The sequence below is a fragment of the Ursus maritimus genome, unplaced genomic scaffold (assembly GCF_017311325.1).
Source record: "Ursus maritimus isolate PB19 unplaced genomic scaffold, ASM1731132v1 scaffold_11, whole genome shotgun sequence".
Taxonomy (NCBI): Eukaryota; Metazoa; Chordata; class Mammalia; order Carnivora; family Ursidae; genus Ursus; species Ursus maritimus.
Genome location: NW_024423453.1, coordinates 44,130,865 through 44,153,054, shown reverse-complemented (window position 1 = coordinate 44,153,054; position 22,190 = coordinate 44,130,865). Strand labels below are relative to the sequence as shown.

Here is a 22,190-nt window from a genome sequence, read left to right as displayed (position 1 = left end):
ACCCACCAATGGTGGTTTACCTATTGACCTAACTACTAAATGAAAATTAGGTAACATTTTCAAATAAATTAGAGCTTAGAAGGTGATCTATTTATACCTTCAGTTGTATTTCTTGACTGCTTTCAATTTTGACATGAAAAAACCAGAATAAGAACGAGATTCTACTTCGGAGTGCATATACATGCTAGCAAACGTCAGTCTTATTCCCCGGGCGGGCAATGCAATACTGAGCAAACAGTAATGCCTGTGCCTTTAAATTTAGCTTATGCAAAACATTTGCTAGAGTACCATACCTTTGTATTTGAAAAAAAAAAAAAAAGGAAGAAAAAGGTATACGAAGGCATTTACTCTTTTTATTGTTTTCATCATTCAATAAAGGACTTTAATCCAGTGGTTTAGAACCTTCAGATCAAAGAGCATAATATACTACATTATAAAATAGCACAGTATATGAGGAAAGAACATATACTTTGTGCATTTATATTCTTGCAAATTTCGTTTCTTCACCTAAAAACAAAACAATAGTTTAAAATTGTGGTGCATTAAATCTAGAAGAAAACACAAAATCTTGAACTTTATCATTTTGCAATAGTGGAAAGTTCAGGCCCAGAGAGTTTCAGTGATCTGCATTGCAGAGCAAGTTAGGGCAGATTGGGGGGAGGGGGGGGGAACCAAAACAGAAGTCTCTTAGTTCCATTCTGTTGTTCTTTCTACCAAAACATCCTGCTTCTTATCTTCCAGTGATGTCCAGTTCACTAAAAAAGAACGAGAACATATTGGTTCTTCGCATAATGCAACCCATGTATAACAGAACGCTTAGAAATAAATTTTAACTTAAACCAACAAAATGCACCAACAGAAATAAAAATGAAATTATAGTAACTGCATGGTAAATATTTCCATTTGATACATTTTGCATATTTAGATGGCTTCTATAGTTGATATATATTTTGGAAGGTGGCTTCTCTGTTAGTGGAAAATATCTCACACATTGGCTTAAGTAGAAGCTCACACACACACACACACACACACGTGCATACACACTGGCCTATGTGATGAAAAAAGTGCAAAGCAAAGCTATTATTAATTTTTTAATGACAAGTGGGAGCACAGAGGTCTTTGATCTTGCCATTCACATGACAGACTGGTATTTAATGTAGTTCAGGAAAATAAAGCAAATCAAAGTAAAACATTTTTAATTAGTGGTTTAACTATGTGATTAATGATGCCTTTTTAAAGAAAATGCCTGTACCAGTAAATGAAAAACTCATTATTTCTAAAAGCTGGTTTCTTCTACTTAATGACCTCTCCTAATAGGCAGATAAATTGAACTACAACGTATGAAACCTATTAGCCTGAACATTTTCACAGGGAACAAAATTGAATGTTGTGTTGCAGGTTGTTGATCAACTAATCTGAAAGTAATGAAACAAACAACATTATACAAAGGCTTCTATTAAAATGGCATGCAACTAGCTTTTAAACAACCACACAACAGAGCTGAATCTTAATGGCATAACGGAATAATCTGTGCTGAAATGAAAAGCACTCATGAAAAGATTAAATTAGTCCTTGAAATCACAATTCTCGTTGTGTTAATACACTTTGTTTATTTATTTGGGGGGAAATTTCAACCCTATTTGGAATGTCCAGAAAATAAAATTTGACCATGAAAAGAAGTAGAAAAAGTCTTCAAATATCTGGTTAAAAATACTGGCAGTGCACAGAATTCAAAATCAGAAGTCTCTTAAAAGTCAGTAAAACAGTGACTTTATCAGTAGAATATTATACCAAAAACGTGGCCTCTGGGGTCAGCTGAACTTTGTATGACTCCAGCTTAGCAATTTCACAGATGAATGTCTTCGAATGTAGCCTGAACCTCACTGAAACTCAGTGGGCTCATCTGTAAATTGGAGATAATAATATTACCTATTTGGAAGGGTTAGAGTGAGGTGTGCAATGATGTATGTAAAGCATTTAGCATGTATGAGTTTTAGATACTATTTTTATTGACCATAAGTATTGTTATACTATATGCTGTTAAAAGGTGGTTAATATCTTTATCGATTAATTGTGATGACTAGTATATAAAGGGTCCCAAAAGCAAAGACGGTATAACCACCTCTTTGAAAACCAATTTCCCTACACTCTTTGTACGATTAAAATCTCAAAATAAAACACAAATATGACTGTTGTCTTCAGAGTCTTCCTGAGATGATCAAATATCACCCATGACTACAGAATTTAACATACCTTAACTTGACTTTTTGCAGGGAGGGTATATATTTATTTCAAGTGTGAGATAATTCGTTTATTGAATATAGTTTAATACACTAGCAAACTTTTCGTTGGAACTAGCTATTCTCAGTCTGAAAAGTATGGGAAGTGCTCATAGCCTTTCTCCCCATCTGCCAAAATCATGCTCATTCTTTAATGCGTAAATGCTATTTTTTTCCCCGAAAAGACTTATGCCAAAGCCCAAGTCAAGTTCTATTGTTCTTTTCTCTCTGGCATGATGCTGGGTTTCTTGTATTTCTACTTGGCCGTTCTTTCATTCTGTTCCTATTATAATTGTCTTACTTGTGTAGACCACTGGCTGTGATCTGAAATAGCTTCTGAGTGTATCTCAAACACTCAGAGGTAACAAGGACAGACATGACTTGGATCTTATCTCCTTTTCTAGTCTTTCCCTGAACTGTTGTCTCCACTGCTCATGGTTCAGTTCACCACCACCCACCTGTACCAGAATCTGTCTGGAAGGCTTTATTCCTAGCTCTCCATGTGTCTGTTCTCACCCTTCTGGTTTCAGCTCAAAAGTTGACCCTCAAGAGGGGCTTTCTCTGGCCACACTTTCAAAGTATCCAAGCCACCACCATCTCTCACCTGGACCATAGCAATAGCTATGCAACCAGGCTCCCAGTTGCCATTCTTGACTTGCGTCCTCACTATTAAATCAGTCGGAGTGTCATTTAACAAATAAGTCAAGGGAAGATGGTGGCAACTTCATAGTTTTTGAAGATCCCTAATTCCCCCCACAAAAACAAAAGAAAAAAAAAGGAGGAAGAGAAAAATGAGTAAAAGGATGAGCAAATGAACAAATAAATAAATAAATAAATCCTACAGACAGACAGACAGACACACTACATCTGGAAAAAATGAATAACGAGGCGTCTTCCAAGAGTTCCAGTATGCAAATGGATGGGGCCAAGTCACCAAAAGCAAAATGATCTGGTTGATTGTCAGCAGTTATGTGGAAGGAATAGAGAAGGAAAATATACTTCTAACAGTTCTAAGACCCAAGGGGGGAAAAAAAAACCACAAAGAGGTAATAATCCTCAAATTAAGGGGTCTCCATATGGGTTGAAAAATTCAGTGAGCTAATCTGAAAGCTTAGCCAAATCTGCAACTAGGCTTCACTTATGGGCAAATACAAGGGAAACCCACAAAGTTTAGAACAGTCTGGGCCCCAGACACCAATGTAAACCAAAAGAAAGAAGAGTGGGACTGACTGATAAGTTAAAAGGAGTAAGTAATGAGTTTGAAAACTGAAAGAAGAAACAAACAAAAAAATACATATATCTAAAATCTGGTTCTTTGAAAAAAAAAAAAGCAAAGAGGAACAAAATGTATAAAACAAAAAATGAGAAAAGTAACCATAGAATTATGAAATGTATAAAATTATAAGACATTACTTTTTATTAGATTAAGTAAATAAATGGAAAAGTAAAACAAAGTGTATCATCATCTAGAAAACTAATTTAAATACATTTATAATATATTGGCATTGTTATGTACACCATTGTGTCTATTATTCAGTTACACGTACACACACACACACACACACACACACCCCTACACATGGTGGTGCAATCTTCAGATGGAAATGATCTGTCCTACCGTAGGTAGAGAAATGATGTAATAATTTCTGGAGTTGTACAATACATTTTTTCATCTTCTGAAAAGAAGAAAATTATTTTCTGTTGGAACCTCAAGCATAAAGGGCCCCACATGATTTAAGCTCCTTTTGTCATTGCCATGTAATAGATAGAGTGCTCATATCTTGCAGAGAAAATGCAGCCACAATAGGGAACACAGATACAGAGAAGGCTGTGCTGGATATAGGGAGAGAATGCTCTAGTATCTCATAAGCATAGTAAGTATTTTATAAGCACAAGAGAGCAAAGCAAATGGTCCTCAGTATAATCAAGAAATAAAGACTCTTAAATAAATATCAAAGAATTGACATTGAATAAGAATGTGTTATCACATATCAAATCTTATGATATAAAAGTCTTGAAACAAAAGATAATTTGGTTGAAGTGAAACATGAGACACACAGAAGATACACATGGATCCCTCAGAAAAAGTGGTTAAGGGGGTCCTGGGTGGCTCAGCCGGTTAAGCATCTCATTCTTGGTTTCAGCTGAGGTCATGATCTCGGGGTCATGATATGGAGCCCTGCCTGAGGTCTGGGCGTGGGGCCTGCTAAAGATTGTCTCTCTCCCTCTCCCTCTGCCCGTCCCCCATGCTCTCTCTCAATACGTAAATAAATAAATAGCCAAAAATGTTAAAATAAGAAAGAAAGAAAGAAAGAAAGAAAGAAAGAAAGAAAGAAAGAAAGAAAGAAAGGAAAGAAAGAAAGAAAGAGGTTAAGTGTCAATGCTAGCTCCCTAGAGGAGAGGCTGATGTCAGAACTCTCATTATATCTTCACTGATGTACTGTGTAGGACTATGTATTAGGAAATATGTATAATTTTCATTCCAGAGTTTGAGTTTGAGTGCTTCCTCAAAAAATTAAACATAAAATTATCACATGATCCAATAAGTCCACTTCTAGGTACATACTCAAAATAATGCAAAACAGGGACTTGAGCAGGTATTTATACACCCGTGTTCGTAGCAACATTATTCATAACGGTCAACAAGTGGAAATAACCCAAACCTTCCTTCGACGCATGAATGGAAAAACGAAGTGTGTCTAAATATACAAGGGAATATTATTTAGTCTTAACAAGGAGTGAAGCTCTGGTACGTGCTACGGCGTGGGTGAAACTTAAAAACATACTAAATGAAAGAAGCCAGACAAAAGGACAAATATTGCATGATTCCACTTATATGAGGTACCTAGACTGGTTAAATTTATAGAGTTAGGAAATAGAATAGTGGCTACCAGGGGCCAGAGGAGGGGATTCTGGGGAGTTATTGTTTAATGTGTATAGAGTTTCAATGTGGAATCATGAAAAAATTTTGGAGATGAGGCCTGGTGATGGTTGCACAACACGGTGAATGCATTCCACTGCGTTGCACATGTCAAAATGGTTACTATGGTAAATTTTATGTTACATATGTTTTATGACAGAAAAAAAGTCTTACTATTTATATCTAAGGTCAGGCCCACTTCTACTTCAGATGCCTAAGTGTTGCCAGTTAACATACTTTTTAACTAATTTGCAATTTTAAAATCTCATATAGATATTATAATTTTGTACTTAAAATGTTGGATCTTCAAATGCAATTCATTCATTCAACATGAATTTGTATACTTCCTCTTCCAGAAACTGCTGAACAATAGGATTCCATATACAAGGCACGGCACGAGGTGTTCCTTCAAATTATTCTCTCTTTAGATTGTATGCAGAAAATTCATACTCTATTGTGGATAAAGCTATTTATGAAGATAAATTACATTCAATTAGGAGATAAAGAGATTTATCCAGCATTGGATAAAGCTGAGAAAGTGCTAGGCTACTCGTGCTAGGCTAACCATGCTAGGCTAACCGTGAGCAAAGGTGAGAGGGAAGGAAAATTGAATGGAAGTTTTCTATGTTTTTATACAGTAGGAGAAAGCGTCGGCAAGACAGATGGCATCGAAGGTATTTTTCTTGGGAACAGGCTTGCCTGGTATCCCGATTGTGCTCAGTCATTGGTGGGGACTTGGCTGTGGGAAGCATGGCACAGGTGCAAACACACATGGTGGTACATTTCAGAGGGCAGTGGGTGAAGTTCTTGGCCACTTATGTTCCGCAGAGTTAAAGGTCTGGGAGGCTCAGACTCGTGGCTGGGTACGTATTCAATATCCAAGTGTAACACATGGCGTACCTTGAGGGAAATGGTGCCCCTTAAGAAAACATCTGTAAGCGGATACACGAAATTTGTTAATAATGACCCAATTTATATACTCTCTGGAGTATAAAAAATGCTCCACATCACTTGGCATCAGGGAAATACAAATCCACAATAAGATACCACCTCACACCTGTCAGAATGGCTAAAATTAACAAGTCAGGAAACAACAGATGTTGGTGAGGATGTGGAGAAGGGGGAACCCTATTACACTTTCAGTGGGAATGCAAGCTGGTACAGACATTCTGGAAAAGGTATGGAGGTCCTTCAAGACATTAACAATAGAGCTACCCTATGACCCAGCAATTGCACTATTAGGTATTTACCCCAAAGATACAAATGTAGTGACCCGAAGGGACACATGTGCCCCAATGTTTATAGCAGCAGTGTCCACAATAGCCAAACTATGGAAAGAGCCAAGATGTCCTTCAACAGATGAATGGATAAAGAAGATGTGGTTCATATATACAATGGACTATTACTCAGCCATCAGAAGGATGAATACTTACCATTTACATCGACATGGTTGGAACTAGAGGGTATTATGCTGAGCGAAATAAGTCAATCAGAGAAAGACAATTATCATATGGTTTCACTCATATGTGGAATTTAAGAAAACGTGCAGAGAATAATAGGGGAAAGGAGGGAAAACCGAATGGTAAGTAATCAGAGAGAGAGACAAACCATAAGAGACTCTTAACCATAGGAAATAAACTGAGGGTTGCTGGAGGGGAGAGGAGTGGGGGGATGGGGTAATTGATTGAAGGGCGTTAAGGAGGACCAGTGATGTGATGAGCACTGGGTGTTATATGCAAATGATGAATTACTGATCTCTATATCTGAAACTAATAATGTTACTACATGTTGGCTAATTGAATTTAAATAAAAATAAATAAATAAATAAATATGAAGTCTTCCAATCCATAAACACAGAATGTCTTTCCACTTATATATGTTTTCTTTAATTTCTTGCAGCAATGTTTTGTAGTTTTCAGTGAATAAGTCTTTTACCTCCTTGGTTAAATTTTTCCTAAGTTATTTTATTCTTTCTGATGGTATTATAAAAAATAGAATTATTTTTCTTAGCATTCTTTTTGAATTGTTCATTGTTAGTGTACAAAAATACAGCTTATTTTTGCGTGTTGACTTTGTATCCTGCAACTTTGCTGACTTCATGTATCAGTTCTAGTATTTTGTGTGTATGTGTGATATTTAGAGTTTTCTATATATAAGGCCATGTCACCTGTGAACAGAAATAATTTTATTTCTTCCTTTTCAATTTGGATGTCGTTTATTCCTTTACTTGGCCATTTGCCTTGGCTAGGACTCCCAGTACTGTGAAAGTGAATATCTTTGTATTTTCTCTGATCTTAAAGGAAAGTTTTCCCCCATCTTTCACCATTCAATATGGTGTTGGTTGTGGGTTTTTCATATATGGGCTTTATTATGCTGGGGTAATTTCTTTCTATTCCTAGTTTGATGAGTGTTTTTTTTTAATATTTTATTTATTTATTTGACAGAGAGAGATAGCCAGTGAGAGAAGGAACACAAGCAGGGGGAGTGGGAGAGGGAGAAGCAGGCTCCCAACGGAGGAGCCTGATGTGGGGCTCGATCCCAGAATGCCGGGATCACGCCCTGAGCCGAAGGCAGACACTTGACTGACTGAGCCACCCAGGTGCCCCTGTTGAGTGTTTTTATCATGAGTTTTGTAAATGTTCTTTCTGCATCAATTGAGATCATCATGTGGTTTTTCTCCATTTTATTGATGTGGCTTATTACACTGATTGATTTTCATATGTTAACCCATCTTTAAATTCCAGGAATAAGTCTTTCTTAGTCATGGTATATAATCTTTTTCATATGCTGCTGAATTTGTTTTCTGGTATTTTGTTGAAGACTTTTTGTATCAATATTCATGAGAGATGCTGGCCTGCACTTTTCTTGTAGTGTCTCTTGCTGGCTATGATGGTAACACTGGCATCATAGAATGAGTAAGGAAGTTCTCTCTCCTCTTCAGTTTTGGGGAAGAGTTTGAAAAGGAATTACCTTAATTCTTCTTTAAATGTTTGATAGACTTCACCATGAAGCCATCTGGTCCAGTAAGACTTTGCAGTACAAACAGAAACCTGGCAAGATACTGGTACTAATCCGACTGTGCTCCAAGGGGAAGTAGTGATTTCTTGATAGGATTGGATCAAACAAAATATAGATAATTTGTTCAGTTTAATTTAGAGTAAATGGCAAAGCCTCCCATTCTACGTAATAAAGTTAAGGTCAGTTGGTGAATTGAAAAATATTGCTTAGTGGGCCAATTCAGTGACTTACTCTCACCATTAGCTTTGGAAGCCTAATTAAGAGTACGCTGAAACTCACTGCACTTATGTTTCCCAATCCTTAGGAACTGACTGAAGTGAAATGAGAGAGAAAGCCATCATTTCTCTAATAAAAATAAAGTGCATTTTTACCTACTTGGAATTCTATTTCTAAGCAGTGGAACAGAATGATGTGATGCAATTAGCTTTCTTTTTCATACAGATCAAGACATCACAGCCTTCGTTTCTCTACTTTTCCAGCAGTTAGGTAACACAGATGAAGTGGTATTAATTTATGGTTGTGAATATCTGGTTCAGTCCCAGAGAACCGACCTCTCCTTAGTGGTTTTGGGCATACTTTTTATAGGCTTTTTGGAGTCTCTATGTGGTCTAATAGAGTAGCAGAATGATGTCCTACAGTATTTACATAAATCTCTTAAGTTCCAGTGATTGAATTAACCATGAGGAAAATACAGATTCTAGGGTAAATAAAATAAATTTTCTAAATGCATAAAGAATAAGCATTACAAACATGAATTAAAATTAACTTGCCTAAGATGGGCTAATAAATCTTTATAAATATCAATTTTCAATCATATCAATAATATTATTCTAGAGACACTCAAAATTAATGTCTCTATCACAGCTACAAAATTAAATATATTTCACTAAATTCTTCCAAAATTTAAAGAGTACTGTAATTCAGTTTTAAAGACCTCTTAAAACTAAATAAATAACCAATACATTTTTGTTAAAAATCTTCTTCTTACTCAATCTATGAGCCTGGAAATACTTTTTAAACAACACACATATTTTTAAATAAATAACATTTGCAAAGTGCCTTTACACATTTCGAAAAGATAGCAGAGTAGATAATAAGTATTTAGGATTAGAGAACAAAAAGTGACTTAACCAATTTGTTGTATGTTTTGTATTTGCATTTATAAACTGACAGTTGTCAACATCTTTTCATGGTGTAACTATTCACACTTGAGACAGGTCGATGTGTGTATGAGTCTATTCCACATTTTTCAGCCTGTTTAGTATTCCTGGCCAGGGCTACGTAAGTGCCACTTGAGTTTCTCAGTCCCTGAAGCAGCAACAAAAGCATGCACCCATTTATACAAAAAGCCCCTGGAAACATGCTCCCAGAGGAGATCCTCTGACCTTGAGGCATTCTAGCGCTTCATGCAAGTTCTGAAAACCTGTTTTAAATATTTTCACAACAAAGATGCACTTAATGGTTATTTTGTGATTGCAATTTTTATAATAATTGCCTTTTGTGACTGGAGATAAAGTTGATTGACTAAAGGAAGAGTAGCTAGATAGCCTCTTTAAAACTGTACATCAAAAGTGATGAAAGGCATAGGTAAAGATAGTGATGCGGCTTTTGAAACAAAATTTCCCAAAAGGTGAAGCACTGTCTAATTCATTTGTTAAAATTTAATTCACTTTTATTTAGACCACAATTATATTTTCAGATTGTAAGAGTAAATCGTATTTTTCAATCCCTTGAAAATGAACTTAAGCGTACAACTGACATAATTAAAAATGCATGTAATTGGCAAGACAGTTATCAACTATTAAGTAACTGAACATCAGACATAAGCTTTGGCTGTTCATCACGGGACCTTGGCTTATTAACTTCCTTAAGATTTCTTTTAAAAGAGTGAAAAGGAGTTACTGGGTTTATACAGGAATACCATATTACATAATAGTACTTTGGAATTGGAAAATGTTACGATATTTACAGGACTAGGGTGGGGTTTTTTTCCATATTTAGACAATGGCATCATCACAACTTAGTATTAGAGGAAACATTAAGGTACTCTGATTGTTTCAAGTTGAGTTTTGTGGGAAACAGACCAAGATGAAGATCTGTGTGCAAGACATTTCTTAGGAAGTGCTCTTGAAATTGGCACTTGTGGGAGAGAGAAAAGCAGGAATAGGCAAAGCTAAGAGTTAAGATGAAATGCAGCCCAAAAGGCCATTGTTGACCCCAAGTGGAGTTTGGGGCTAGGAAGAGTTTTTGGTGAAGTCTTGTATTGATCATGCATTGCAGTCAGGATATCCTGGAAGGAGGTAAGACCCATGACAAAGCAATTACCTTCAACTGAAGCTCTGTGGCGAGGGCTGACATCTTCAGGCTGTACTCCCATCTGCTGCAGGAATAACGAAGCCCCTCATTCCCTAAGGGAGAAAAAGATTGAAAAGCAGATGATTTTGTTATGACTGTGGACTTCTACTGTCTGATGTAGCTCAGTGTTCCAGTGCGATGACTAGTCATAGACTTCCTCTCTTACCTTTTAGATTGTGACAGTGGTGACTTGCGGAGTCTGGTGTAGTTTGTGATTCTTTATACTTCACCTTCCAAGACAGTGCTATTGTATCTGCTATTAAATGTTTTATAGCTGTCTGTGTGTGCACCGGCCCCTCACACCTTGTTACTGCAGCATGTCCCCCTCCCCCACAGACGGCCGGCTGCTACATCTGCATGTGCTTGTCGAATAACTTTCTCCAAAACCCTTCAAGACTGCTGTCTCTTCATTATGCAGTCTAGATGTGCCAGGAAATTAACATGCCCCATTTTCTCAGCACTCCATCTTCAACCAGGAGCTGTCTTGGACTGCAAACGTCACAGCGCTCTGGCCCCCGGCTGGCCCGTGCTTTATACCATTATGCAGAGTGTGCCAGAAGTAATAGCACTGGTCAGCTAGAATGGGAGCCGGTTTGATTACACGGGCTGCCTTTCCTGGTTCAATTCTCCATTGTCTTACTGTTGCGTCTTGCACCTCCCAAAACCACTACTTTTGCTCTTGGCCTTGTCTCAAATTCTTCTGGGGGAACCCAAACTAAGATCATATCTTTTCACTCTAGAGCTTTATGAAGCAGCGTAAAATAAATTGAATGGATCTTGGAATCAGACTACACTGCTGGGATAGAGATATTAAATTCTCCACATATTTGCTCTAAATTTTTGAACAAATCAACGAAACTCTTTGAGACTTGATTTCATAGCCAGAGTTAGCTAAACTCAAGGTTAAGGGCACCCTCCTCCAGCCTGCCAAGTCTGCCTCAGTTGTGCAATGAGATTGACAAACTGCAGAGTCTGATTGGACAGTCCCCACAAAACTGCCTTTAATTCATATGCCAGCTGTGAGGTTGAAGATTCCTGGGACCACTCTCATTTCAGAGCACCTGGCTACAAATTTGGGCGTCCTCACAACTACCTTCGGGACTGATAGTTTGCCAGAAGTCACAGAACTCAGAAAAGTTAAGTATACTTACTACTTATATGCCTACTGTTATATATTCTAACTATTACAATGTTATTAGAGCTAAAGGATACAAACTAAAATCAGCCAAAATAAGAGACACACAGTGGAATCTGGGAAGATTCCAAATGTGAAGCTTCCTTGTCTTCAGGGAGGTACACAGTGTATTGCCAATCCCCGAAGCTCACCAGAGCTCACTGTTCGGTTTTTATTAGGGTTTCATTATGCAGTCATGGTTGATTGAATCTTTGACCATGTGGTTGAATTCAATCTCCAGCTCCTCTCTCCCAGAAGGTTGGACTGATGTCACTTGGCCCAAAGCCCCAACCCTTTGGTCACGTGGTTCGTCTATCTTGAATGGCATACTCCCATCTTGAATCATCTCATTAGCATAAACTATCAGGTGTGATTTCAGAGGCCCACCGTAAATAACCAGAACATGCCAATCACTTGGGAATTTCCAAGAGCTTCGAGGCTACTTCTTAGTAACTAGGGACAAAGGGCAGACTTCTCTTTGGGCTGAAGCCAAACTTTTTATTACACATTTCCCAATTTTTAAAATGAGTTTCGTAACAGTATCTCTTTTTTAAGGATTAGATGAGAATTCCATGCAAATTACTTGTATAGTTCATGGTAAACTCTTGAAAATGCTTTTTTTTTTTTTTAATCATTATGATTATGTTTTCTTTTCTTGCCAGTCTTAATTCATTTGCTCCTCTGACAACTGCATGTAAGAGCTTTCATAGTTCAGGTCTCAGAATAAAGGGTTGGTAGTGCACGTATTTGCAGAGGTCGTGAGAAGGGAGCTGTAGAAGCAATCTAGGAGTCACTCCAAAGACTTGGCAAAGTTGAGCTTTAGCTGTTTTTCCCAAAGACAAATTAAGTGTGAAAATGAAATATGAAATAGTAATTTATGGTACTGAGTGAATCTGTTCTGTGCTCATCACCATCCAAAATAAAACTTAGAAAAACATGGGGTAATATTTCAAAAAGTGATTGCTAGTTTCACACATAGAAAAGCCACAATTATTTTCCACCTTCATTTTTTCAAGGTAAGGAAGAAAAATAGATTTTTTTCATTTGTTCTTTTGATTTCTTATACTACTTTAAAACATGAAAATAATGAGTAGTATGCCCAGCTATGCTTGATCACAAAGTACGTTTAGACTATATATCTGAGAAAAATAGCTACTTATCTAATGTGCCAACTTATCAAATCTGCAATACTTGTGCTACAGGAAAATAAATGAAGAGTAAAAGAAATATATGGAGAATATTAATTTCACAGATGAAACTAGTCCAACAAGTTCTCATTAACCTCTCTACTAAAATGCTCTGTGAAACCAATTTGTATCCTGCCAGAACTGCATGTTTAATATTCTTTTTATAATTTTAATTTGTTCTCTATCTTCTCTCCGCAGACCTTGATATTAAAATTAGAAACTATACATCACAATTATAAGCTTAATTTTCAACTCTATCTGGCTGTTGCTTACCTTTGCTAAAGTGTAGAGAGATACATAATGAATGAATGGAAAATGTATTTTTTAAATTTCCATTTGTTTTATATGTAATCGGTGTATCTAACAATGTTCCCAGTGATTTTAAATGATGAATGTTGCATTAATCGTGTCACGTAATAAAAAGAAGTTAAAATGCTTTGTCTTATGACCACACATTACCGATGAATACAGGAAAGCCATTAATTTTAGATGTAATCATGTCAGTGTCAATCCACAAAGTAGCCAGAGTCTGACTCAGAAATAATGTGGATACGTGAATTTGCAAAGTCCTCTTCATTATGTTTTCGTAAATGTATATTCATTTAACTGACATTTTTCCATCTAGGTGTTAGTCCAATTTTTGTCCTTGGGTTGAAAAAGCTTTTACCACAAAAGTGAAAAGAAGCCTATCGTGCTTTTCAGTATTTTCGAGATTTGCTTTACAATCTCGTTTTAGCAAGTTCTTTGGGTATGGAGAGTGGCATGAGTTATGTGTGGGAGTAAAAACGTAGTGTGATCCGTAGATTGGTCAATTTCTCTTGTATCTCCGCCAAGTTTAGTTTCATGTATTTTAAGACTCAGAGACCTTAGAAGTTTTAATTTCCATCCTAAACTATACTAGACTTCAAATAATACAAGAAGCTTGGAAAATTCAACTCTGATTTAGTTATCAGATATTTTAGCTTTGTTTTCATTTCTTTTTGACTCTACAAGATATTGTTTTATATGTTCGATGTTTGTTTAAAGATTTTATTTATTTGTTTGTCAGAAAGAGAGCACAAGCAGGGGGAGCAGCAGGCAGAAGGAGAAACAGACTCCCCACTGAGCAGGGAGCCCCAGGCAGTGCTCTATCCAAGGACCCTGAGACCATGACCTGAGCCGAAGGCAGACGCTTAACCGACTGAGCCACCCAGGCATCCCTCCATGTTTGTTTAAATATGTCCTCGTAGTTACTACTTTGCTTGCTCATTATTGCTTCTTGCATACTAGACGTCTCAACTAGGATTAATTTGGGGGTAGAGAGAGGCTGGAATATACTTTTTACTTAAAGCCTAATTGCAGCAAATGTTCTAGTTTGGGGTGATATGAAAATGTCGTTAGTTTGCTCTCACGTCTAAAAGATTGTTGATTATACAATTCTGTGTTCATGGGTATTTTCTCTCAGATTTTTGAGGTATTATGCCTTCATCTTCTGGTCTCTACTGAAAGTTGCTGACAGGCTCATTGGTATTCCTTTGGCTGTAATCAGTCAATTCGTTTTAAGAGCTCTGCGTCCTCAGTGATCTACAGTTTCACTGGAATATGTCTTTGCGCATAGAGCTATCAGGATAGACTAGGTCAGTGATCCTCATCCCCTCAATCTAGTGACATTTGGGGCTGGATAATTCTTTGTCATGGAGCGTGTCTTGTATCTTGTAGGATGTGGAGTGGCAATCCCTGGCCTCCACCCAGTACATGCCAGTAGCACCACCACAACCTCTGTCCCTGAATTGTACATATCAAAAATGAATCCAGATATTGACAAATGTCCCCAGAAGAACACAATCGCTCTCCATAGAGAAATGTTCAGCTAGTTGAAACTGTATTAATAAAAACAAACGAACAAAACCAAAAAAACTTTGAAATACATCAGTAGATTATAGCAACGTATGTTTATACCTCAGTTAGGGTACATGTCCATTGCAGTTTGACTATGTCTTTGCTCCCGTCTTCATTTGTCTGGGATCAAGGCTGATAGACAAGCCTTTATTAGGGCATTTTCAGTAATCATGGCAGAAGAGAAGGAAGACCTGACAAAACACACTCTCTCTTAAGGCTTCAGCTTTAAAGAGACCTATGTCACTTCTACTTCCATTTCATTAACCACAGCAAGCTGTACAGCCAAACTCAATAGCAATTGCGTGGTAAAATGGTTTTCTTACTTAGAAAGGAGCAGAAAATATCTGGGAAGAATAATACAGCCTCACACAATGTAGATTTTCCTACTACTAGATTTTACTTTTACTTTTTTGACTTCTCAGATCTGCAGATTATAATCTTTTATCACCTCTAACATACTCTCCAAATATCTTCAAATGTTTTCTCTCTCTACCATTCTTCTCTACTTCTGAACTTTACTTAGTGGAATGTTTAACTTTCTGAAACCACTTTGTAACAAACTCTTTTATTTTTATACATGTTTACTCTTTATACTGCATTCTAAATAATATCATAAAATAAATACATCTTCAAGTTCACTCGCCTCCTCTCTAAATTTTTAATGTACTCATTTCACTTAGTAAAGGTGCACATTAATCAATATTTCTGTTTTCCTCCTAAATAACACAAGGGACTTAGAATGCTTTAGTCTATCTTCCATTGTGATTTTTGCCTGGTATGTTAGTTCTCCTTTGTATTCAAAGCCCCAAATTTATGTTTAAAATCATTAAATTGTTATTATATTTCCCTTATTACCTTCTTTTTTTTTCACTATAGCTCTTTTTTCTTTCTTAATACATTTCATTCTTCAATGATTTTTTCAGCAAAATTCTGTATTAAGTCACCCTTGTATTAAATATCTTTATTTTACCCTCACTATTGAAGGATACTTTAGATTGAAAGTTATTTTCTCTCAGTATATTTTTTTCCTGCACTCAGTTTTTACTAATGTGATGCTTACTGTCAAATTATAATTCCTGTGACTTATTGTTTATAATTTGTGATTTATCACTGCTTATTTTAATATTTAATCTTCATCTTTGTTGGTCTGCAGTTTTTCTATAATATATCTCAGTGTCTTCTTATTGATCAGGACTTAAATTGTTTCTACAATCCGAGGGATTATTTATTGGTCTGAAAAAATCATCTATTTTGTTTCTCTATTTTCATCTGTCTCTTCTTTAGAACCCCCATTAGATAAATGTTTCCTTTGTCCTAGTCTACCTTTGATATCTCAACTTCTTTAGATTTTCAATCTGTTTTTTTTGGTTGTTTCTTTTTTTTGGTTGGTTTTTTCTGTGTTCAACCAACTAGAAGAGAAGACAGATTCTTACAGAGCACATGGGGCATTTTAAAAGATGCCATAAACAGGTGCAAATAAATATAGCACAAACTGCTTAAATATGTAGAAACTAAGGAAGGTTTTCTGTAGCGTATAAATTATGAAAAATCTTTTCAATGACAAAAGACCAAAAAAAGAAGTTTTTTTTTCAGGTAAAAATGTAAAAACAAACATTCCAGAACATTAAATGCAAATCTCTTTAAGAATGTTGCAGATGAGCTCTCTTCTGTTAAAACAAAAAATGTATTCCATGTGTTTTTTCTTTAGTTTGTTAAGAAAAATTCTAACATGGCAATGGGGAAGCTAAACAGAGAGGCTTATAAAAGATAGAAATTATCTAAGACTATAACTAAGCTTTGTGGTTTTCTACCTAGATTTATGACTTCATATTGTTCTCTCATCATGCACCTGGAAATAAGAAGGAAACTATAACAAAACGTTTTGAAAAGTCCATTTCATTCATCCTTGTAATCATTCCTGCACTAATCACTGTGCTTCCAAGCTTGGAAATTCGGGCCAAACTGAACGGCACGATCTCCTGATCCTTTCCTTTACAGCTCTGCCATTTTACTGTACTCCCTTTGACCAAGACTTCTCCTTAGATCAGTCTCACGGATCCTGCAGGAGGACTGTTTTCCTACCAACCAAGAGAAAATATGAATAAGTTTAAACCTTTGACCTTTGGTTCTGAAAAATAGCAAAAACAAGAAAATTTTTCTCCGAACCAGAAAAACTGCAATCATTAGCAGCTAATGCTGTGTGTAAGAGATGGAGCCACAACTGGAAAATTCAGTTCAGCTAAGAGAAAACAAAGGTCAAGATGTTGTTTGTGGATAAATAACTCTGGGCACTGTAGAAGATTTTCTACTTTATGTGAAATAATTTCCAAGCAAAACTGTCTGAATGCTCACTGTAATAAATACTTTACCAAGCTTTTCACATATCTACAACTAATTCTTCTTTTTCTTAGTGTTACTAAAAACTACAGCAAGCATTGGTGAGGAGCGATTGTGGTCAAGATCACAAAGTGTTCCTATGCTAAACACACCTAACTGGGTTTAGAGCAGAAATAACCCCTAAAGAAAGAAAAAGAGAAAGTTACACTTCTATATAATTGGCCATATAATTAATGTTTATAGACTCCAGAGAGAAGTAACCTGAAATAAATTTCTTCACCTTCCTATAATATCAAAACTGACCTTTCCAACTAAATGATCCTTTTTCTCTTCTTTGGTTGAAAAGGTGACCTTGAAAGCACATAAATGATGCATTTATTCAGAGTTAGATCTCAAGATACCATACTAACATTTAGATTGTTTTTTCTTTCTAAAGACTTGGGAAATAAGTGTGACCTTGCAGCACAACAAAGAAAGGATTGAAGTGAGCACCATTTTAAAATGATGTTATATATACATTTTTTTAAATTGTCATTTGTTACTTAGCCATTTGAAAACTACAAATTCTTCTTCTCACTAAAGTTGCCATAGAAATTATATCTTCATTCTACCCCTGTACACCTATGAGTGACCTGACAGCTGGTTTCAGTGGAAGATAAGAATAATCCCAATTAATGTGCTCTGAGGGCAGAGATGATACAAAAACAGGCCTCAATCCTGAAACTTCATCGTCTTCATACCTCCCTGATTCAAAGAGAAGCTCGTGGCCGTTCCACTGTCTCTCATGCCCACCCTGACAGTCTTGGTAAGAAAGATGGTGGAGTGACCCTTCCTCCTATGGTTTCCCTAATGAATTTCAAAAAGTGTGGGAATGGAAGAGGCAGAAATCACATTCCACAGTCTGAGCCATCATAAGCAGCTCTGGGTAGGCAGGAGAAAAATAGGACTTCAACAAATAGTCCTTTACTGGGCAAAAACTATCCTGAGATAACCCCATTCTAAACTGCTCAATTACACTAATCCAGGAATTTAAGAGAAACAAAAACATTAGCACTGATTACAACATCCCTGGAATATGTAGCAAATTGTATACTGAAGCTCCCGCTGAAGAATGCCACCTTTCTCATTGATACAGACAAGCCTGGAAAATAGCTTTGGCATTTTAATGCTAGTGCAGTCTAAAGTTCCAGATGACAGCTGCAGAGCCAACATTTTAAAGTGATCAGAAAACTCCTGCTGCACAGTGGCCACAGCTGGACCCATCGGTCAAACTGGTTTTCTCAAATGGATTCAGTCGTTGCTAGATAATTAAACAGTGCACCTTCTGGACTTCAGAATTTTAGCCATGGGAGCTAGATCTGGAAGAAAGTAAGACTGGAAAGCTTTCTCTGTTGTTTTAGCCTCGGCTGAAGATTTTTTTTTTTAAAAGATTTTATTTATTTATTTGACAGAGATAGAGACAGTCAGCGAGAGAGGGAACACAAGCAGGGGGAGTGGGAGAGGAAGAAGCAGGCTCATAGCGGAGGAGCCTGATGTGGGGCTCGATCCCATAACGCCGGGATAACACCCTGAGCCAAAGGCAGATGCCCAACTGCTGTGCCACCCAGGCGCCCCTCGGCTGAAGATTTTTAAATCCCTGCATGATTCTAGGACATTTACCAGTGTCTGCATTCAGAACTGTGCCCTGTAGTTGTGATCAGCCATCTTGGTCATGGAAGTGGAGAGCATTTAAATGTTTTGGATTGAATTAGAATACTTAATACTCACCCTTGTGAAAGCAAAGTGTTCAGTATGAGTGAGAATGGCTTCTTTGTTCCTAAGCAGAGCCCAAACTAGAATAGAGTAGAAAAAGAAGCTCTTGGCTGCAGGGATCTCAGTAGCACTACTTCTGCACACAAGGGCAATCTGTCAGATAAGATCACTCTTACTGGAAGAGACAGCAACCCTGATTTTAATGGTTCAAACCATGACATTGTTTTTTTAATTTGATACAAAAACATTTCAAAGCTAAGGTAGCTCCAAGATCGGTACAATCAGGGCTTCAGTTCTATTTCCATGAGGCTTTCCTTGGCTCTGCATTCCTATCTTATTTTGTTTCTAGCTAATACTTATTAACACTACCTGTGTGCCAGACTTGGTGTATGTGTCTTAGACATGTTTTAGCTCATGTACTCCTCACAATAGTCCTCTGAGGCAGACCCTCTTTTTATTCTTATTTTTTTTAATAAGAGAATTTTAGATTCATATTAACTCAGATATCCGCAAAAGATCCCGTGAAATAGGCACCATCATTACCCATTTTACAGAGAAGGAAAATAAGGCACAGAGAGGTCAACCAACTAGCACAAGACTACCTGGCCAGCAAGTGGCAGATTTGGAAATTGAATGCAGCATTCTGACACCAAAGCCTCTACTTTTAACCATTAGGCTGTCTATCCTCATTGTCTCAAGATGGAACAGCAGCCTCAGGAATTCCCTTCACACATGATCACATCTGAGGACAGAGGAGGTGTTCAGTCCCTTGATTTTAAGACCCAGCCCCCCTCCCTACACCTCGCCAGAGGCCCCCTCTGCAGACTCTCTCTCAGGTCTCTTTTGCCACAGTTGTCACCCTTGCCCAACCTGAGCTACCATCAGCAAGTAGAACAGGACCACCATGATGGGCTCACACTCTCACAGTTGGCCCTGTGGCAGTGCGGTGCAGGCGGATTCTCCTGAAGCCTCCTGGAGAAGGAACACCAAGACAACATGAGTGCTCTGCCAGCAAGGACACAGGGGACAATCGATGTGTGCTCAATAGCCATCATGTCTGCTGCAGTGTCCACCTTAAGGTCAGGTTCCAGGAATGTTGACATACAGGTTGAGTATATGAACTCCAACAGTCCTTAGCCCTCTCCTCGGAATTTCAAATCATAAAGTCATTATGCCAGAGATACACCGGAAAAGAAACATGCCTGGAGCAAATTTGTTCCCCTTGTACACCTTTCACACCAGAAATTCATTCTATCCTGTGACAAATGGCTATTGAAAACTTTCTATGTGCTTTTCTGGTGCTAGAAATATGGTGGTGAACAAACAGATACAGTCAGCTTTGTGGAGTTTACATTGTAGTAGAGGAAAGACTTATATAATATATAAATAAACATTATAATTGCCAGGTAAAGGACTAGAGAGTAACCAGAGTGAGGTGGGAAATATTTTAGATAGGATGGTCAAGTAAAGCTTCTCAGAGAAGGTGACATTTGGATCATCCTAAATAACGATGAGGCAAAAAAGAGGTGTCTTGACAGGATTTAGCATCAGGGCTGTGAGGTTTGCCTGTATCACTCCGAATCTCAGCACCGCCATGCCCGTGCACATCCGTCACAGTTTTGTGCTTCCGGTACCTCAACTGTATTATTAGGATAAGTCATAAGTTCGTTGGGAGGATTAAATGAGTTAATACATTTCACAATGCATATGCTACAGAGTGGCCGGGACATTGGGAGTGCTCGGTAAGTGTTAGGTGTTGTTACTGTCTTAGAAATATTAGTCCACGTACAAGTAACAGCAGGTTACCCTCAGTAGGAATGATGCTACTGGGGAGCAGAAACCAAGGTGGGGACAGTAGGGATGGGGAGCTAAGTGGCCATGGGAGAGCATGGTATGAAATGACAGGGAGCCAGGGACCAGACCACTCCCATCAGCAACTCCTAACTCTGGCTCCATAGAGGGATTACCTTAGGATGACGTAAATCAGATGTTAGAAGGCCAGGTGTTAGATTCTGAGGTTCAGCCGAAGAGGAAAATCACTGATGGGACTTTTGTATGTTGAAGAAAGGAGCTTGAATTTTATTCTAAGAGAAAAGCCAAGCCATTGGAATGTTTGTGGTGTCCTACCCACTTCCTCCCTCAATCTCATTTCTGCATATCAAGTTCTCATCTATCTTTCAAGGATGTCATAGTCTCTTAGATTGGAAGACTCCTGTGACAATCTCTCCTCCCTCGGGGCACTCCAACACTTTCGTCTTTACCCCCTGATAACACAGAATTTCACTGATTGTGTTGTGCTGTGCGTGTCTTTTATTCCCCACCAGAAGAGAAATTCTTCAGCAGCAGAAACCGTGTCTCCTAAAACAATGTCTTGTACAGTAAGATAAAAAGAGGTATTTTTAAAGAATTAATTTAAAGGCTTTGCTTAGAAACAACTAGTTAGACTAAAAGCTGAAGTTATAACAAAGCAACGATCCAAATATTAGGCACTAAAATACAAAGAGATCAAAGATGCTTCCATCAGGTTATAGCTATGTGTTGAAATTAGGAACACACAGAATGTCATAATGCATTTAGGGACAGAAGGGCAAAGTGTGATTTCATCCAGTAAGTTAAGTGAAGTAACATACATACAAAGTACATAAAGTTCTAGGTTTCATATCATCGTGGTACCCAAGAGCGATGAATTCAATTTTGGAGCAATTTCCAAAGTATCAAGAAAAATGGTAGAAAAACGGGATCCCTCAATTTAGACTGATTTGAAACAGAACTGTCTGATGGCCTAAATGTACATTCTATTTCACCAATAAAACCGCACCAGTTTTATGCTCACAATTTATGTTTATTTATCAAATATCATTTGATTGTCATGGCTGTGATGGACACCTGATTTGTCATAAGTTTACAAATAGGTGACTACTGAAGAGAAAAGTAGACAAAAATTACCTTCCAGGGCTCCTAAAGTGTTTTGCAATGTAATAAAGAAGAAGAAATTAGGTTGTCCGTCTAACAAATAGAAGTGAACTCCATATGGAACAGAGGCAGGCACTTTACATGGGAACTTACCTTGAACAGCAGTCTACAAACAAAATAAAAGTTAAAAATGGCCTTGTCAGTTCAGGGCTGGAAGAGCATTTAAATGTCTGGCCAACTCTAGTTCACATTGTGATATATAGTTCTCTTGGGTACAGACTGTCAAACTGAGTTAGTGTCAATGAAAGAAAATGGGAGATGGACTTTCAGATGTTCTCATTCAGCTAAAAAGAAAAATACAGTTCAAAGAGATTTTA

At 37.4% G+C, this 22,190-nt stretch overlaps 1 long non-coding RNA gene across 1 annotated transcript; it reads right to left on the bottom strand.

Moving 5' to 3' along the window:
* Nucleotides 1–386: 386 nt before the first annotated feature.
* LOC103658048 lies at nt 387–11,326 on the bottom strand. The gene is made up of 3 exons (XR_567033.2): nt 10,739–11,326; nt 10,543–10,625; nt 387–755 (listed from the first exon to the last, which is right to left on the bottom strand). It is a non-coding gene; the product is annotated as an uncharacterized LOC103658048 (long non-coding RNA).
* Between the last annotated feature and the right edge of the window lie 10,864 nt (nt 11,327–22,190).